A 19,726-nucleotide genomic window follows, 5' to 3' on the forward strand; every position below is an offset into this window, starting at 1 on the left:
GGTTTCACCAAAGTGGTAAACGTCTGAGACCTGCATCACTTCGGGCTTTCCTCCCACATTTAGCTGACACGCCGTGATATAACTGGAACACTGTTAAAAGCGGCGTTAAACCCAACTCACTGACTTCCTCTACAGGGTGTTGACATACGGACCTGATCAAACTCTAGGGTTACGTCATCTCCTGCCTCCCGACACCATCTCCCCAGCTCCTTCTCAAACCCGGGCAGATCCACGTGAGGAGGTATACGGATGTCGAAACCTAAACAGTCCAAGTACAAGACATGTCAAACGCGGAATTAATCGTTACCCCTGGTAATATCCCAGAATTACTGTTAAACATCTAGTTTGACATGGCCTCAAAAGTCCATCGACAGAGGTAGATGCATTTCACTGAATGACACAAACCGCCTCCGTTGTCTGGTGGTAGAACGTCCGCCCAGTGTGCAGAAGGTCCAGGGTTCGATCCGCGGCCGTGTCATACCAAAAGACGTTAAAAGATGGTACTTGTTGTTACCTTGTCTTGCACTTGGCATTAAGGGGCTAAAACAAGGACTGGTTGGCTCGGAGTCAGTATACTGTGTCTGAGTGGGGTATTCATGTTAAACTGCAGCATGGTATCTCAGTGTGCTAGCACTATAAATCGGCATCAGTCCGAACTAGTACAAGCAGCCACACAAACACGTACACGTACATGCACGTCGCTATATTAGTGCAATAATCTTGGACACGACGTTAAACCCCATTTCACCTCACCTCACTGAATGACATACTGGGACACATCAATCAAGAATCTGTTTACATGTTAACTTTTCCATCATACATTCAAAAACCTGACTTACTTGCAAACAGCTCTGCAGGGACAACATTGTGCTGTACGCCTCCCTGAACAAAAAGAACACAAAGCCATTCTTCCTGTGTAACCTTCTCCCTGCGAACATTAGTGACTTGTAGTGTAGCCATAGAGTTCTAGATAATTTTTAAAAGATATAACTTAAGTCAACTTCAATTCATGCATGACCAGATCGTTGAATACATGTATCTAAATACGTTTTGCAAAAGCTGTGGTAAAGAAAAATTCCCAATCGGACATTTTGAGACATCTCCAGAGACCTACAGTCATGAGTGGGTACCGGGGTTGGGTCGGGTAATAGGGGTTGGGTACCCGGGTTATAAATTTGGACTCGTCCCAGCCCTAGTGAAAGGGGTCTTAGGGTATTGCCCCCTTTCTACTACATTTTCAAACATGGGAGCCGAAGACATAAATACATGCACTTCTTGATTATTTTGTTTTCACATTTTCAGTTGCCTTTTGTTCTTGTCAAACAACGTCGAGTTAGTAGGGTGCAGTAGCTTCATGTCAAATGGTTCGGCTACAGGAAACTATCTTGGAATTTGTTGGGCTAACAATTCAAGGTTGCGAGTTCGCGTCTGATGGATTCTCACAAAAACTGGTTGCTCATCTTTGAGACGTGACCTACGAAAGAGATCGTCCTCATGAGAAGTTGTGGTACTGTATTCTAAAGGTGCAATACACTGAACAGGAGTGGTAGATACCATTTTGCCTAGATGCATAGATAACATTGTGGTTTCTACCTAGATACCATTCTACCTTGATGCCGTTCTACCTAGATACCATTCTACCTAGATACCATTCTACCTTGATGCCGTTCTACCTAGATACCATTCTACCTAGATGCCATTCTACCTTGATGCCATTCTACCTTGATACCATTCTACCTAGATGCCATTCTACCTAGATGCATTCTACCTAGATGCATTCTACCTAGATGCATTCTACCTAGATACCTGTCCTCCTAGATACCAGTCCTCCTAGATTCCTATACCTATACTATTACACTCCAATGGCTTGATACTATTCCACCTAGATACCATTCTTACAAGATACAATTCCCTCGACTACTGACCATCCTCACAGCGTGTCCTCCACCTTCACTACTGGTGTTCAGGTGACGAACACAGGGCAAGACTTGACACACTGGGAGACAAGAGGGCCGGACGTGTTGTACACTTCATCACAGGTACCAACCTTAATGATGGTCAGATTCAGAGTGGTCACATCCCCGATGGTCAAATTTGGGTCCGAGTTCAGCCTGCAACAAAACTGACACAAATGAAAAAACAATTGCCGAGAACTTGTAGAAAAGTATAATCTCTTATTGGCGATATTCTATTCCTGGTTCACTTTGATTTCTATCTGCAGCTTCATCCCAGGGGATGCTTCTGAGCTTAATGAATGATATTGAAAACCAAGTCAGCGAGTCTGACCATCCGATCCCGTTTGTCGCCTCTTACGACAAGCATAGTCGCCTTTTACGGCAAGCATGGGTTGCTGAAGACCTATTCTACCCCGGATCTTCACGGGTCCAAATGAAGTATGATAGCTTGTGACTATGTATATGGAGTATCTGACAAAAAGAAGAGAGGGAATACACATTGTAAATCTTTGTTTTAAGATACTTGGGGGCAATACTATGTGGTGATTTGAAAATGTAATACCGTATTCCACGTAATAAGCGCCTCGCTCTAATAAGCGCCCAAGGCGATATTTGCTAATATACTGGCAAGTGAACAATCCCAATTAGCACCCCTTCCGATTGATAAATCTACACATTATTCGTGCATAATACGTTTGTTATATGCACCCTTAATTATGGGCAATTAAATTCTGGAAAATATATCTGTCGTATATAAACATTTCAGCATAAACCACGAAATTTACGCTCTTTGAACTCTGTTGTTTTTCACCAAAATAATATTCTAATAAGAGCCCCCTATTTCTAATTTTGAGAGTGCCCTGGGCGCTTATTATGCCGAATACAGTAATTAAATTATGGTGGCCCAGTTCTGGTTTCAATTCAGCCAATGTAATCTAAAACAGCATAATTCTAGAGATAGTAGCCTGATACAAACCTTTGTTCTTGTTTGGCCCGGAAGTCCATTGCCGTGTTCAGTATCTTTGTCTGCAAACAGTGAGTGAGTGAGTGAGGTAGGTATTCATTTATTGATGTTGCACACATTGCATAAACATCACGGGTCTGAACACCGTGGGTCTTCTTTGCGATAAATCAATTAGATTTGTGGATGAAGGGGGACTAAACAGGTTGTACCCCCTTCTTGTACATTTTTAAACATTTGAGCCGAAGTCATGAAGCATGCAAATAAATGCACTGGGTCGTGGTATTCTTGTTTATATCATTGCTTTATCTTTGTCTGCAGTGAGTTAGTGTGTGAGTGAGTGAGTGAGTGAGTGAGCTGGATTGATTGAGCGAGCTGGATTGATTGAGTGCATTGATTGATTGATTGAGTACATTGATTGATTGATTGGTTGGGTACATTGATTGATTGAGTGAATTGATTGAGTGAGTTGATTGATTGGTTGAGTGCATGGATGGATAGATGGAATGATTGATTGAGTGAGTGCATTGAGTGAGTGAGTGAGTGAGTGAGTGAGTGAGTGAGTGAGTGAGTGAGTGAGTGAGTGCATTGATTGAGTGCATTGAACAGTATTTCAGTTAATGAATGTTTTTATTCCTTTAGTTTCTAGGGCCTCAGTCTCAAACGTGGTGTATCCTTAGGCAAGTGACATTGTTCGAAAAATGCCTCAACCAGCAGTGAATGTAATGTGAATGTTTATCTTCTGTCACCTCATAAGGAAGCTTGGGTTGTATACTCCCCAGGGAGCTGAGAATGAAATACACGTGCACAATGATCCATCGACCAGGGTATTTATCAATGTTGCGCTTTGAGCATGTTTTAGGGTATGGATTGGGCACATTATGAATATGCAGATTAGTATTATTATCATTAGTTATATCACGGCGTGTCAGCTTAATGTGGGAGGAAAGCCCGAAGTGATGCAGGTCTCAGACATTTACCACTTGGTGAAACCCACGAGCACGGGTATGGTGCTGACAAACCTAGAAACACAATCACGGTGAAACTGGGAGCCTAAGAGATGAGGTGAAATGGGGTTTAACGTTGCGTCCAAGATTATTGCACTTATATAGCCACGTCACGCCTAAGAGAGTAAACAGTGCACCTTACTCGGCCAACTGGGGCCCCCGCCTTCATCAATCATGTACCTCACATACAGCACTCAAGCAACGCATGTGGTTATCATCAGAATGTGAAGCCCTCTTATCTATCTCCTGCTTAATGTCAGTGAGTTGTCACTGCTGTGTTATGGTAGCTATGGTTAAAATCAGATCAGAATACATTGGCCTTTCGAGAAACACTGTTTCAGGGGTCAGCCATACAAAGTACCAGATTCCTATCCCTTTTGGTTTCAGGGACGATGTTTGTGACTGATAGAATTGAGAAGGACATCAGCAACTTTGCAGATTTTAATTCATTTGGGCATACTTATTCACAAATTCTTTTCTAAAATTAAATTTGAAAAAAAAAGACAATAAAAAATGACAGGCAAAAGGAAACAATCCGCCACTGGGGTTAAAACAAATTCCTGGGCCCACTTGCACAAAGTGATCTTAGCACGATGATCATTGTAAGGCCATGTTAAAGTATGGGAGTTAGGATCATCTTAGCGCTAAGATCGCTTTGTGCATGTGGGCCCTGGTGTTTTGTATTTGCAAAAAAATCACAATCATTTCTTTCACTTTTGGCCCGTAAGGTGAGCTAAAAATGAGGACAGAGAAAAACAGAAAACTCACCAGTTTCTCCGCGGCGGAATCCTGTATGAACGATGAGCCATGGCCTGGATTTCCTCGACATCTGACAGTAATCCCTGCAACACGAATACCTCACCCTCAGAATCTGGACCTAATTCCGAATTTTCCCTTGACAGAATGAGCTGGTGAATTGGTTTTAAGACATTGTGACTCCTGGTTCCCCATATATCAACGTCATCGTAGATTTCACGTACACTTCTTCAGTAAATAATTTCATATAGGCACATGCTACTTATGCATTTGAATGGGTCTCATAATACTCTTAACGACAGCTGCATTAAAGTTTAACTTCAAATATGTCACATCAAAGTGTGATAATTATACCATTTACCTGACCACTAAGCTCAAAGGATTCTTGTGTGAATTTGAGATTAATGGGCGTTCAGGAGGGGCAATAAAACAAAACATTGTTTTAGTTCATGTAACATGAACAAATAATAAAAACGCCACATGCTTCGTGGAAAACAGATCGTGGGATTCATTGCAAGTGCAGAAAATAGATTCTGACAAGTGAAGCATTGCAATCGTCAGTGTAGGCTTTTCGTTCGATGGAGCAAGACACACTTTACATGTGATCGTTGCCTTCCTCTGCGTAACAATAGGATTTGACCCAGGAATTCTTTGATGGTGTACCCGATAATCTTGGACGCGACGTTAAACCCCATTTCACCTAACTAGTGTACCCGACATGGTGTACTTGTATTTTCCAGGGTTAATAGTTGGAATATACCCCTGTGTGGTGAGGATGATGTCATACTTACACCAGCATGATCGTTCGCCATAGAATACCCTAAACTCTGGTCCAGGGTTGGCAATACCTGCAACAATATTGTTATTTTCATGAACAGACTCCTTGCTCATCACAATTCAGACCACCATTTTTTTCCATAGACTTGTGAGGTTGAAAAGTCTTGATAAATCTTAAATGCTGATCCCATGCATACATACTTTGAATGCAAAATATTTCCAAATCCACATGTGAAATCAAATGGTGTGACAGAACATGTCGTCAGTATTTTTCTAGAAAGATATTTTAATAAAGAGCATGTTGAACATTAAACCTGAAGTGAGTGAGTGAGTATGGTTTTACGCCGCTTTTAGCAATATTCCAGCAAAATCACGGCGGGGGACACCAGAAATGTCGGGAATCGAACCCAAGTCTTTTGCGTGACAAGCGAACGCTTTAACCACTAGGCTACCCGGCCGCCCCTTCTAGTCGTAAAATGCGACTATGCTTGTCGTAAGAGGCGACTAACGGGATCGGGTGGTCAGGCTCGCTGACTTGGTTGATGCATGTCATTGATCCCAATCGCGTGGATCGATGCTCATTATGTCAGTCACTGGATTGTCTGGTCCAGACTCGATTTTTTACAGACCGCCATCATAAAGCTGGAATATTGCTGAGTGCAACATTAAACAACAAACAAACAAACTTTAGACTAGACAAAAAGACTATTCTAATCTTATGCTCAAATTGCCATTATTTCTGCAAAAGTGAAAAAAAAGAAAAATACATATCTATTTGTTGATTTTTATTACAAGAGAGTTTTTGTCAAAGAATAAACTCGATGACTTATTTTAATTTGTTTTCTTCATTTTTGCATTTGACCAAGTAATCTAGAAAGCTTGAAAACTTTTCATAAAAAATCCTCCCTTGAATACACATGCACCTCTGGAAAGAGCAATTGCTGCAGTATACGTACATCTGATTGAATAGACAGTAGCAGCATGTCCTGATTCAGAGCTACAGATAAAACTTTTGGTTATTTTTTTATATTTGGAATATTGCTAAAAGTGGTGTAAAATAGAACTCACTCACTCAAGGAAGCCATTTTTTGTTTACAAAACCTTTTTTTTTCATTACCACTCAATGACTAATTAAAATACAACATGTACATTGATACATTTAATGGCATTTCATGGCATACAATATCGCTGATGTGCTTTTCAATTATCATCAATCAGTATGTTTATTGCAGCAGCTTTTACAAATGTAACTGTCGATAAGTGAATTTGGCGATCGGCTGATACAAATCATTTTATCTTACAGTTGAAATATATGCAATGGTTTTATCTAATAGTTATAATAAAGGCATTAATTTATAATTTGTGTATTTATTTAATGCATATTTTACGCAAATATGCAGTTTATCTCATGGTTTCTCATGACAACTTGTTTATTATAACATCATGTAAATACAAAATCGTATAACCTTAAACATGTCAAAAAAGATAAAAATAAGAAAAATTGCAACAATAAAACAAACCCATATATTTAGGCATTCAGTACACACAAGGTAGGGAAAAAATATCTCAGGTTTTTTAAAATTATTTTTTAAATTCATATTGATAACAGGGACTGGTTTCAATTAATGACAACCATCAACAACTCTTAACATGACATTAACACTGTGTCATTGGTGACACACAGAAGGAAATCCACCTCCCAATGAAACATTGTTTCTGAATCTAAGTTTTCAATAATTAGTTTTAATCAAATAGTTTCCTTGGTTCTACCTTCGTCAAGACAAAATCCCAAATTGAGTCTTTTAGATTCAGGATGCTTCATAAATGGTATCATGCCACGTTTTCCACCCGTCTCTTCATCTGAAATTGAAAAAAGAACCAGTAAAATCAAAAGGTGTTCACAAGGGTTGAGAGAGGTGAGGTGAAATTGGGTTTAATGTCGTGTCCAAGATTATTGCACGTGTGTGTAGCTGCTTGTACTAGTCCGGACTAATGCTGATACCATGCCGCAGTTTAACATGAATACCCCACTCAGACACAGTATACTGACTCCGAGCCGACCAGTCCTTGTTTTAGCCCCTTAATGTCGAGCACCAGACAGGGTAACAACAAGTACCATCTTTTTTAACATTTTTAGGTATGACACGGCCGGGGATCGAACCCCGGACATTTCGCTCTTCGGGCGGACGCTCTACCACTAGACCACGGAGGCGGTCTGTGGTTGATTAAGTTTGGTATACCGCTGTTTGAACAATGTTTCAGTTGCTATTTCTGGCTAAATAAAGGTAATCTTAATCTCTTCATATAAAACAATGCCTTGGAGAGCAGGAAATACAATTTAAATGGTGAATCATCCTGTCTAGTGATGTTTTGTATCAAATTTCATATTTTGTTTGACCAAGTTTGTTATACCTGTTCTTTCACCAGAATTCGCTGAAGGGATACGATGTGTTCTTTTAAAAGCGAATACCCTTGATAAATCTTTTTTTACACTATGAATCATAAACAACTGCTATTCTTATCTTTTTTAAACTGAAATGCAGCGTAGATCGTGTGAGGTAGGCAAAGCATGTACTGTTTTGGTGGTCATCTACTCCCTACGACTCCACCTCAGTTAAACCGCTGATCGTCTATAACGTTTATCAATTATTTGGACCCCAATGGTAGCGTTGTAGTGAGGGATCACTGTATATCATTTGTCATCTTGAAACCCCAAAGTGGTGCAGACAGAGTCTAGATATTAACCATTACCATATTCGACGTAATAAGCGCCCCACTCTAATAGGCGCCCATGGCGAGATTTGCTAATATATTGGCTAGTGAACAATCCCAATTAGCACCCTTCCGATTGATCAATGTACACAAGACTTATTTATTCATGTATAATACGCACTCGTGTGTTATAAACACCCTTAATTATGGGCAATTAAATTCTGGAAAAATATATTTGTCGTATATAAACAGTTCAGACCGTCAGCATAAACCAAGAAATTTATCTTTCAACTCTGTTTTTTCCACCAAAATAATATTCTAATAAGGGCCTCCTATTTCTAATTTTGAGAGTGCCCTGGGTGCTTATTACATCGAATAGGGTATGCTAAAACAGACAAGCAGGGGTTGTGCCAAGCTCCTTCCTAGCACGTGACTCCTCTGTTACACTCTCGGTGTAGAGAGCTGTGAGGAGCTTGGGGTAGTGCCTTGAGGAAGCTCCACACAGTGAATGTCAGCACCTTTGACAACTAGGCCGCTCTGTCCACTATTAAAGGAATACTAGAGAACATTTCTGTCTATCTTGAAGAATAGGTTTTGATTTGATATACCGTATATCACTGTCAGTTTTTCGTACCTAGAATAAGGGGGCTTTCAAGGGGGGTTGTCTTATACGCAGGGTTGAAGAGTTTTGATGTTTTTTCCCCAACACAAAGACATCACTTCGAGCACATAACACCAGAAATACCATGTCAACAAATCTGTACTGAAGTACGCAAACCAGTCATGTAATTACACTGTCTGGTTATAAAAAGAGTTCATTATATATCTGGACTGATGTTTGTAATCTATTTTATCAATTTTATTTAAAATTTTATTTAAAATTTTATTTAAAATTTCATTTAATATTGTAAATATTCATTTCGACGAAATCATATGTGAAGTGAGAGGAAGATCACACCAGGGCTGGGACGGGTAACTCGGGTACTCGGGTACTCGGGTACTCGGGTCGGGTGGGTCCTGAGTAGGACCCAGGTACCCACAAGTCTACCCGGACCCGTGGTTAGTAATGTGATATATTGTTTCATGACAAAAATTCACAATATAACTACATGGTGACACGACAATTTTAAGTCTCTAATGTTGGCATTTCTTTACGACTATGAACATGTTCCTTTTGACTTATATATGTTTGAACAAACTAAATCAGTCAACTTCAGTGTATTCATACGTGTATCTAAATACATTCTGCCAGGGCTACTGTCAAACTATTCCCAATCGGACATTTTGTACCTATCTTTTGAAACCAACAGCTGGTACCCAGGTAGGGTCGGGTAAGAGGGGTGTGGGTACCCAGGTAGTAAATTTGGACTCGTCCCAGCCCTAGATCACACAACTCACCGTTATTTACAGGAAAAATGGTCATATTACTGCTATTGACACTTGTAACAAACTTTAGTGGATAGAGAATGGATATATGGCCGAAACATTTTGCAAAGTGGCTGTGTCCTGATTGTTTCCATTAAAAAAGAAAGAAAACAAGTATTTGTCACAAAGTGACGAAATGTCCCCCGCCTGTATATACACCATAGTACCAAATATGAAGACAATCCAGCGATTAGTTCTTGAGATATTGCGGCAACACCATTTTCCAACTCCAAAAGCAGATTTGCCTGCTGTGACCTTGAAAATGGGGTCAAGGTCACCAAAACTGACTGGTGTCTGCGGCGGAGTCTGTATATACACCATAGTTCCAAATATGAAGACAATCCAGTGTTTAGTTCTTGAGATATCGCGGCAACAAACAGGTGGGACGTACGGACGGACGTACGGACGGTCGTGAATACTATATTCCCCGCTCCGCGCTTTCGCGCGGCGGGGGACTAAAAAGAAAAAGAAACATCTAAACATAGTCACCTGGGCCAAACATCACATGGATGGTACGCACAAATCTCTTTCCTTCCTTTTTCAATCGTCTAATAGCTTCTACATATCTGAAAGACAATGCAACACTGACTTCAACTCGAAACCAACAACATTATAACAAGAACATGGAGAATATCATAATAATGGCAAGTTAACTTGAATTAAAACATCATAAAAATCACCCAAAATGCTTTGTTGTTTTCATGCATCTTTTCTTTGTTTTCAAAAAGATTGACGCATGTCAGGTAACTCCTGCCAAGGGCAGGTAACTCAGCCCACACATAAGTGGTATACCAGTAAAAGTTGAAATTTTTCATAGTTCTAATTTATAAGACAACAATAATCCCACTGATAACGAATTACAATTCATAGTGAATTATTGTACGACAGGAAGAAGCTTTCTGTATATATGGTAACTAAAAAACTAAAAATCATCATATTTTCCCCACAGCCAGAAAAGTTACTTACTGTATACCAACACACTTCATATCCTGAAAGATATAAAAATAAATAATAAGCATGGTTCACTCTACAGTTTATTTAACCTTTAGCCTGCTGAATTATTTTCACACTTCTTACCCCTGCCTGCTGGATTAATTTTAGCATAAGGCGCTCTAAAGAGGGTGGGTGATTTCAAACAGTCGGTGCCTCATTAAACAAGGGCCAATTGAAGAAATATTTTGCACATTTATTCCTGATAGAAAACTACACAGTACTATATAAAAATATCCTGATGTTTTCAATCATACCAATGTTAAGACCAAAGCGAACACAAAATTTGTAAATTTTCTTGAACTTACCTGAATTGCGTTATTGAAGGTGGTTTGCATTTCATGCTAGGAACCTTTTAATATCGTAACATTTGTGCAAATTGATTTCAATAATCATATCTCCGATATCTTAATTTTAATTGAGTAAAAATTCGGGTTTTTTTATCAGCAAATAACAGCGCGATGGTAAATTAGGAACCATTTCAGTGAATTTATTATCTAAACGTTAAACATAAAAATAACTTAATTTTCGAGGTCATCATGTCGGTTGCAGAAATACGAATATTCGGGTTAATCTGACGTGTCATGTTATAAAATTTGCAGGAAACAATTAATGACTTATAAATATTCACTAATCCTAATTTCAAGCGTTTTGGTTGAATATTTACGATATACAAAAATAAACAACCCGTGTCATGATGCTAGCAGACGTCCTAAAATCAAACATGGCGCGCTTCGCTCGATCTCCGCATATCTTACTGCTATTTTAACATCAACAAAGTTTACATTGCCTTTAAAAATATAACTTGGCGAAAGTTGACGATCTTCTCAATCGAAGAATGTTTTATTCGTCATATTCCAATAAATATGACGAGAGAAAAATGAAAATAAAGATCGTGAATTCTGACAGCACTATTTCAATAAGTGCATAGGTCACCGGATGTGATGTCACAGACAGGGGTAGTCTGCTGATAAGCTTTCGAAACAAAACAATTACAGTAAATTTTGAAATAGTTCGCCTATCACATACAGCAAAAACATAAGTCGATACACAGTATCAGTAATCGCCACTAACATGAAATAAAAATGTGACTTTGACGATATAATTCGCGTATTAGTTAATCCGTTTGACCTTGCATGCTCCCGTGACCCGGAAACGGTAGACGATAAATCAACATGCCACATGCAAGTTTCTCGGTATCTTTTATTTGAACTTCTGTTGATATTTAAGAATCACCATTCAATGTTGTGAATATAAATGGGACATGATTCATATTTCTGCGATGTAAACGCTGATAAGTTTCACTACAACAAGTGTATCCCACGTAATACGTCTATGGATATCGTCGATCAGCAAGATCACCCTCTTCAACAGGTGCGCGAAAATGGGCTTGACAAAACGTGTTTCAAAATAACATCCCCGCGTTGCTGAATATGATAGGGTATATATAAGCAATAAAATGCTACGTACATATTTTCGGTGTTAGTTCCACATTACATTTAGGATAGCTTCCTTTCGGGAATACATTCATAGATTCTAGCATGATTTTAGAACAGTTACACGAAGGATTTCTAAATTTATTCCAAAAATATGAAGACCACCAATGGCACCATGATGGCGTATTGATGATAGATTTGTAATTGTTTAATTATTTACAGCTGTTTACAGGTTTAAAAATTTTAAGTTATATTTAATACCGGTAGTTATTTTTCCCACAATGATGGTGTGTGGGGACAGTACATATTAGTCTTTGCATCAGCACAGTGTAACTGATCAAACTTCAATTATTATCTTTAGTTTAAACATATTTATTCAACAATTATTATCTTGCACTCTGAAAATCAACTATGTGAATAAGTAACTCTCTGATGTCATCATTTTAATTTTAGTATTCCATGAATAATGAATAAATCAGATCCTTAACATATACATACTAAACTCATATGGACATTAATCTTGTGCATTATGTGGTTTGTTTCCAAATAAAACAATTCTAAAATAAAATTTAATAGGAATTAATTTAATTTAATTACAGTAACAGTACTTGTAACAGTACATGACATTTTTGTTTGTTTAATCACAAGAACCATGGTGGCACATGAGCTGGTAAGTTTGCCACAGGTTTCTTAGACAATGCTATCTCAGTCTTCTGGTTGGAATGAAAAGAAACATGCCTGTGTACATGTTTACCCTTGCCAGATGTATTTTTTCCAGTCAGCCAATCCATTACTTTTGTTCACCTTATGTGGCCTATTTTATACATACAGGTACTGCTTCCAACCTGTTTTTTCTTTGTATGCAATCACAGTATCACAACTTCCTCAGCTGGTGTGTATAAAAGTTCCCCTGTCATCATGAAAAAAGAATTATAAAGGAAAGTCATATTTTCATTCAAAAACATATCTGTCTTTCCTTGAATACTCTTTGTCTAAGTGCCAGAAATGTCAGTGTCATAAAAAAATTAAAAACAGATTTTCATAAGGACTTTTCTTAGGTAGACCTAGATCTAAGTCAAACCATGTGACAAGTTAGGTAGAATTATAACCTTATAAGCCCTCATTTCTGAGGTGTCCATATTTTAAACATTTTTAGGACTAAACGTGATCTGTGTAGATCTGCCTGTTTTGTTATGTAAAACAAATTCTTGTCTTAAAAAATGAGAAAAGGAATCATTCAGACGAATTTTTTTTATCCCATTGATTCACGAAAATCAGTTGAAATGTACAGTGGTGACTTTTGTACCCAAAATTTCTAGTAATTTGTTACCCAAATGGGTATGTGATTTTGTAGATCAACCTAGAATTATTTCAAAGATATACATTAATTTGGTGTCTTAAACTTAACATATCACTTTCCTATCAAAACGATTCATTCTAACTTAGGTTTAACCAACTTAACTGGCCTCTCCTTCAGTGACAAGACGTCAATTTTCTCTCAAAACTAAACAATCAATTTCAAGGATCACAGTCATAATCATATTTGGAACTTGATGAAATATTTTATTGTGTGTTCTGTTCATCTACATGAAAACATAAATATAATTATAGATCTATTTTCTTATTTTCTTAGGTACAAATTCACAAAGTATTTTGGGTACAATTTAATTTGTTTTGGGTACAAAATCACATATATAGGAGCCTAGAATCTATATATATTTACACTAGCCTACCTCGTTGTGTACCAAAATTTTATCGGTTCAGAGGACGGGAGGTTCTCAGAAAGTTTTCAACAACATCTTTAATATTTAAATTGTTCTTTTTGTAATGTTAGACCTATAACAATATTATGTTATTATTATGGCATATCAATACGTTGTATCGCTCTCCGTTGCGTTCGTTTTTAGAAAATATTTTAAAATTAATATCATCGAGCGTGAAATCCATTACGGTTTCGGATTTAGACTTGCACATTTGATGGCGACAATCACGAAGAAATATGAAACAAATAGGAGTAAAGACTGCTCTCCAGATCAATAAATAGTAAAGAGTTGACGAAAAATAGTAAATTATGTATTTTCTTTTGAATTTGAATCTATTTCGGAATTTCTTTATGATTGCTTACCAACTTTTGCATATTTTGCTTCCATGTGTCACATGCGGTACGTGCTTCCGGTTTCAGAAATCATAGCTAAAATTGCAAGTATTTTGATTATTTCTCATAAAATGCATTATTTTGCTATTGAATGGTTTACCTAGAATGTATATCAGTTCAGATTTTGCGTATCATCCAATATTTGTCATTTTTCGCAGTGTTTGTTGACTTTGTTCAACTCAACAAATCGCGAGTTAGGCCACGCCCAAACGTATCACTGACGTTTGTCAGCTGTTTGTCGGCTTGTCAATGTGTCGGAAAGTTTATCAAACGAAATCATTTGCAAACTCTTTAAAAATGAAATTCTTTTTACAAAGATTTATACATACGTGTCAATAATTCTAGAAAATTAAGTTACATGTAACAAAATGATTGTAATAGTCTAACGGGATAACTATGCATGTGGAGTTGTTTGTTTACCGCCGTTGCCATGATAGTACAAGTTTCATCCAATCGATGATGTTACGATTCAGATTGTTTTTGTTTACAATTAGTTACACCGAAAGTTGCTAATTTTTAGAAATTAAGGAACATGAGTGTTTTCCTTTCGCCAGCAAACAAAGAATTATGATCGAATAGGAAAAATGATGAAATTATAAAGAAAATATCGGACTGCATGCCGCTCAACGTGAAGTGCCAAAAGTCAACAATGGCCGTTTCTGGTAGTTGTGTGCCGAGAAGTTTGGCCGAAACATTTTTAACTCGCGATATTTTCTTTTTGAGGTAAATAAATGACTGAACGTTTTGATATTGAGCAAGCTGAGGATTTATGCATGTCATACGTAATTTAAATGTTACGCAAAGCCTTCTTGGTAAATAGATATGGCGAGTTTTATTTTGGGGTGTTGTTATGCTGTTTGCCTGTCGAATGGGTTCGACATCAGATGCACGGGGATGGACACCTCTGTCGAATGGGTTCGACGTTAGCGTGCAGAGCTTTAACCACTGAAAGATTTGCAATAAAAACCAGTAAACTATGGTTATAACAAACTCAAAGGGACCACTGATTTTAGTTCAATATAACTGTAGTTCGTTTCAAGCATATACCGTATTCGGCGTAATAAGCGCCCTACTCTATTAAGCGCCCACTGCGATATTTGCTGATATTTTCAACTTAACCTTCTGATTACCGGTACTTCCTATTTGGAACAATGGGCATCGACGATAATTTTTACTCACTGTTAATATGGAGATGCGTTATTACCAATACGTAGATATGTAAGTCAATATGTGCAGGCATGCACACGGTATAATTTGTAAAAGATATCTATATCTAAAGGGGTAAAATTTTGAGAGCGATCGTTTTCTGTGTTCAACAAACCACAAAATTTACGATCTTTCAATTCTTTTTCGTTTTTTTTCCACCAAATTCTTTTTCAATTTTTTCCCACCAAAATCATATTCTAACAAGGAAACAGTGTTATCACTATCCCCCGCCATGGGGCACATTAGAAATTTGTTTGTTCTTGTAGTAGTGAATTTAAACTATAAAAAAAGAGTCCTATAAAGCCTTAAGTAGAGACAGGCACTTGGATCGCTTTGTCATTAATGAATTGCAATGCAGACACTATGCACTTTGTAAAATAACATGGATTCAGGGCCGTAACTGTGTAGTTCAAAATCTAGCAAGCTCTGGAAATAATGCCCAGTAATATAAATTTCTAAAATTCATAAATAGCAAAAGGCAACAATTCAGCATGTGTCTGATAGATGTGGAAAATTTCATCCGGAATCGAATCCTACCCTTATTGTTTTCTAAGTCCAACTTGTTGCCATGGAAACATAAAAAATTTAAAATTTCTAAAAGTGCTTAATATCAAAAGGCACCAGTTCAGTATGTGCCTGGTAGACATGCAAAGTTTTGTAAGAAAGTATTGAATGGGTTTTGAGTTATGCTCTTGAAAGGAACACCACCCTTATAGAACCAACTTGTTGCCATGGAAACATAAAAAATGTAAATTTCTGAAATTCCTAAATAGTCATGCAAAGTTTCGTAGAAAAATATTGAACAGTTTTTTAGTTATGCTCCGGAAACAATTTTGGGACGAAACGCACACACGCAAACACGGATGGACGGAACCTATTTCAATATCCCCCGTCAACTTCGTTGGGACGGGGAATAAAAAGCGCTCCCTATTTCTAATTTTGAGACGCCCTGGCCGCTTATTACGCCGAATAGGGTATACAGCAAATGGCCGGGACCAAAAATATGTTCATTATATCCGCCAGTTCGTTATAAGCGTGTTCGTTATAAACGTAGTTTACTTATTACAATTTTCTAAAATGTAAATATCAGCTAGAACGTAAGTGCCTCACACGACAGGTTCTTAATATTTCATTACATTTTGGATAATTCAAATAGCAATGTTGTTTTATTGAGTGTTTTTCACAAACTATTACTCGAACTCACACAATGAGTGAGTGAGTGAGTGAGTATGGTTTTACGCCGCTTTTAGCAATATTCCAGCAATATCACGGCGGGGGACACCAGAAATGGGCTTCACACATTGTACCCATGTCGGGAATCGAACCCGGGTCTTCGGCGTGACGAGCGAACGCTTTAACCACTAGGCTACCCGACCACCCCTGAACTCACACAAGCTGTCATAGGTATTACTGCTATTTCCTGAACAGCTGTTATCAATTACATATCCCATTTCATATTGAGTGAGTGAGTGAGTGAGTTGGGTTTAACACCGCTTTTAACAGTATTCCAGTCAGCTTAATGTGGGAGGAAAGCCCGAAGTGATGCAGGTCTCAGACGGTTACCACTTCGGTGAAACCCACAAGCACGGGTATGGTGCTGACAAACCTAGAAACATAATCGAGGCGAATCACAGGGATTTATCTAGATTTGCTCAGAGGCTGATAATCGGCCCCATGTCTGCAGCAAGTATCACATCTTCCTGAGGCAAGGGAGTTAAAGGACTATAAAACACCAGTTTCCTCCCTTGTTGAACTGGGCAGGAGTTATGAAGTCAAATTTTGGCTGGACTAACAAGTCTATGCATCATCCAATCAAAATTGCATAACCAAATCAAAATCCGGTTCGTAAACTGTCGTGCAGATTTTGGTTGATAGCAGGATTTGCAAAGCATGTGCACCGCCAACTGGGTGTCAACAAATATTTCCTTAATCTTTTCATGTGCTCATGTGATTTGATGCACTTTGCGATGTAAGACCGTTTTTATCCCGATATAGATTTTGATTATCAATCCGATCGTCCTGCCCGGGTGCCACAATATTGTTTGAAGCAAACGCAAGTGATATGAGAGGGGGAATCTGATTGGTCAATAGGAAGGACATAGAAGGGACATAACTCGTGACATAACTCGTAACAGCCACTGGTGGCGCCTCGATAAAGCCTAGAAATTCCAGCCTTGTTCGGCAAGGGTGGAAACTGGACTTTTGAAGTCAGTTACCTCCCTTGCCTCGTGAAGACACATGTGTCAGTAAACACACCCAAAATATTTAAACATTTCCCAATTCATGCTGTTCTAGTTATTCCTATGTTGTGAGGGGCGGTCGGGTAGCCTAGTGGTTAAAGCGTTCGCTCGTCACGCCAAAGACCCGGATTCGAATCCCGACATGGGTACAATGTGTGAAGCCCATTTCTGGTGTCCCCTGCCATGATATTGCTGGAATATTGCTAAAAGCGGCGTAAAACGATACTCACTCACTCACTCCTTTGTTGTGGCAGTGGTGACTTGTATTTCACTGATAACAGGACCAATACAGAGGTACAGACTGTAATGCATAGTTTAACATTATTGCATTTAACGCCATGTAACAATTCAATGTTAAAAGACCTGAATTAAGGAAAATAGGAACTTAAAAAAAATCCCAAATTGAACAAGATAATGATTTTCCCAATTTGCCTGCCAAGGGCACGTAGCTTAGAATCCTAGACAATGCCTGTTTGAGTGAAAAATGTCATGGGTTGCTGAAATGGCTGTTCCAAATGCATTAGGGGAGGGCGGGTAGCCTAGTGGTTAAAGCGTTCGCTCGTCACGCCGAAGACCCGGGTTCGAAGCCCATTTCTGGTGTCCCTCGCTGTGATGTTGCTGGAATATTGCTAAAAGTAGCGTTAAACCAAACTCACTCACTCACTCCAAATGCATTAAAATTCTTTTGGCAACAGAAGTAAATTCTCTCTTGCTGCAATTTTGTTTCAATTTTTACGATACTGTAGATATTTGTTCCATCCTTTATTGGTTATTATTAAACAAACACTAGCGATCACCTGACTTCCTCTTGCATAGATATCCCCATTCTCCATCTTCTCTGCACTGAATGGGGGCACTTTCCAGTGTTCCTGCAACATCAAACACCGTCAGTCAATTGTGCTGAAAACAGGAAAATAATAAGAAAACACAAAAAACCATATGCATTGAATTTGGAAAATGATCAATTCTGATTGTTCAATCATTGCTGAAATGTTCATATCACATTAACCACCTCTGATTGAAACAGTTAAATTGATTTCATTACAAATTCAAGTTAGCATAGTTAAATCTACAAGTAACCTACCTCTTTATTGAAAACATAGTATGCTAATAAATAATAAATTATAAATAATAGAAAGGTATCACCAATCGGGGCACATACACCGGTATAATTATTATCAGGGCATTGTCGTAAGAGGCGACTAACGGGATCGGGTGGTCAGGCTCCCTGACTTGGTTGATGCATGTCATCGATCCCAATTACTTGGATCGATGCTCATGATATCAATCACTGGATTATCTGGTCCAGACTTGATAATTGACAGACCGCCGTCATATAGCTGGAATATTGCCGAGTACAGCGTTAAACAACAAACAAACAAACAAAACATGTACAGTAGAACATGGATATAAGGAACTACAAGGGACTGGAGAAAATAAGTTCATTATATATGTTGTTTGTTATATAAGTTTTCGGTCGGAAACGTCTGACATCTTGGCTAAAACAAAATACAATACACATACACGTTTATACACGTTTGCTCCCACATCTACCAGTGATTCAGTTAAATGGTACCAAAATTTTAATGCAATGGTCGGAAGATATTGTATCTGACGTTATTATTTTATCAGAATAATATATTCCAATATTGCCAAAATTAATGTAAACATTTTTGAATGAAATTTGTTTGTTTTACTAGATTAGTCCAATTACATGGACAATTAAGATTAACATAATGCAATTTTAACAAGGTTTGAATTGTCACCAGTGATTGAGTTGATTCGCCGCGATTGTGTTGATTCGCGTCCGATTGCGTACAGCCAATTGTCAGTGACACTTGACACTGAGTGAGATTTCTCAGTTCGCTATACACGTCACTAATTAGTGATAGATGGGCTTGTTGGTGATCAGATATCAGTTTGCTGTATCCATTAGTCCGCTGTAGAGAGTTTGTTATGTATGTAAATTTTATATGATATTATATAGGAGATAAATCAGGGATCTTTTAACAGTTCGTTATATCTGTTTGTTCGCTCTATCCGTGTTCGTTATATCCGTGTTCTACTGTATTTGCTTCATACATTTGCCTATTTATGGCCTGATTG

The 19,726-nt window shown here is 38.2% G+C and overlaps 1 protein-coding gene and 1 pseudogene across 2 annotated transcripts in view; one reads left to right on the forward strand and one right to left on the reverse strand.

Moving 5' to 3' along the window:
* The window catches only part of LOC124133830 (orexin receptor type 2-like), a 156,599-nt gene that overhangs the window by 113,697 nt on the left and 23,176 nt on the right, over positions 1-19,726 (forward strand). The window lies entirely within an intron of this gene.
* Positions 1-19,726, reverse strand: part of LOC124133873 — a 37,021-nt pseudogene that overhangs the window by 7,311 nt on the left and 9,984 nt on the right.

Source organism: Haliotis rufescens, unplaced genomic scaffold (assembly GCF_023055435.1).
Source record: "Haliotis rufescens isolate VD_foot unplaced genomic scaffold, xgHalRufe1.0.p SCAF_16, whole genome shotgun sequence".
Taxonomy (NCBI): Eukaryota; Metazoa; Mollusca; class Gastropoda; order Lepetellida; family Haliotidae; genus Haliotis; species Haliotis rufescens.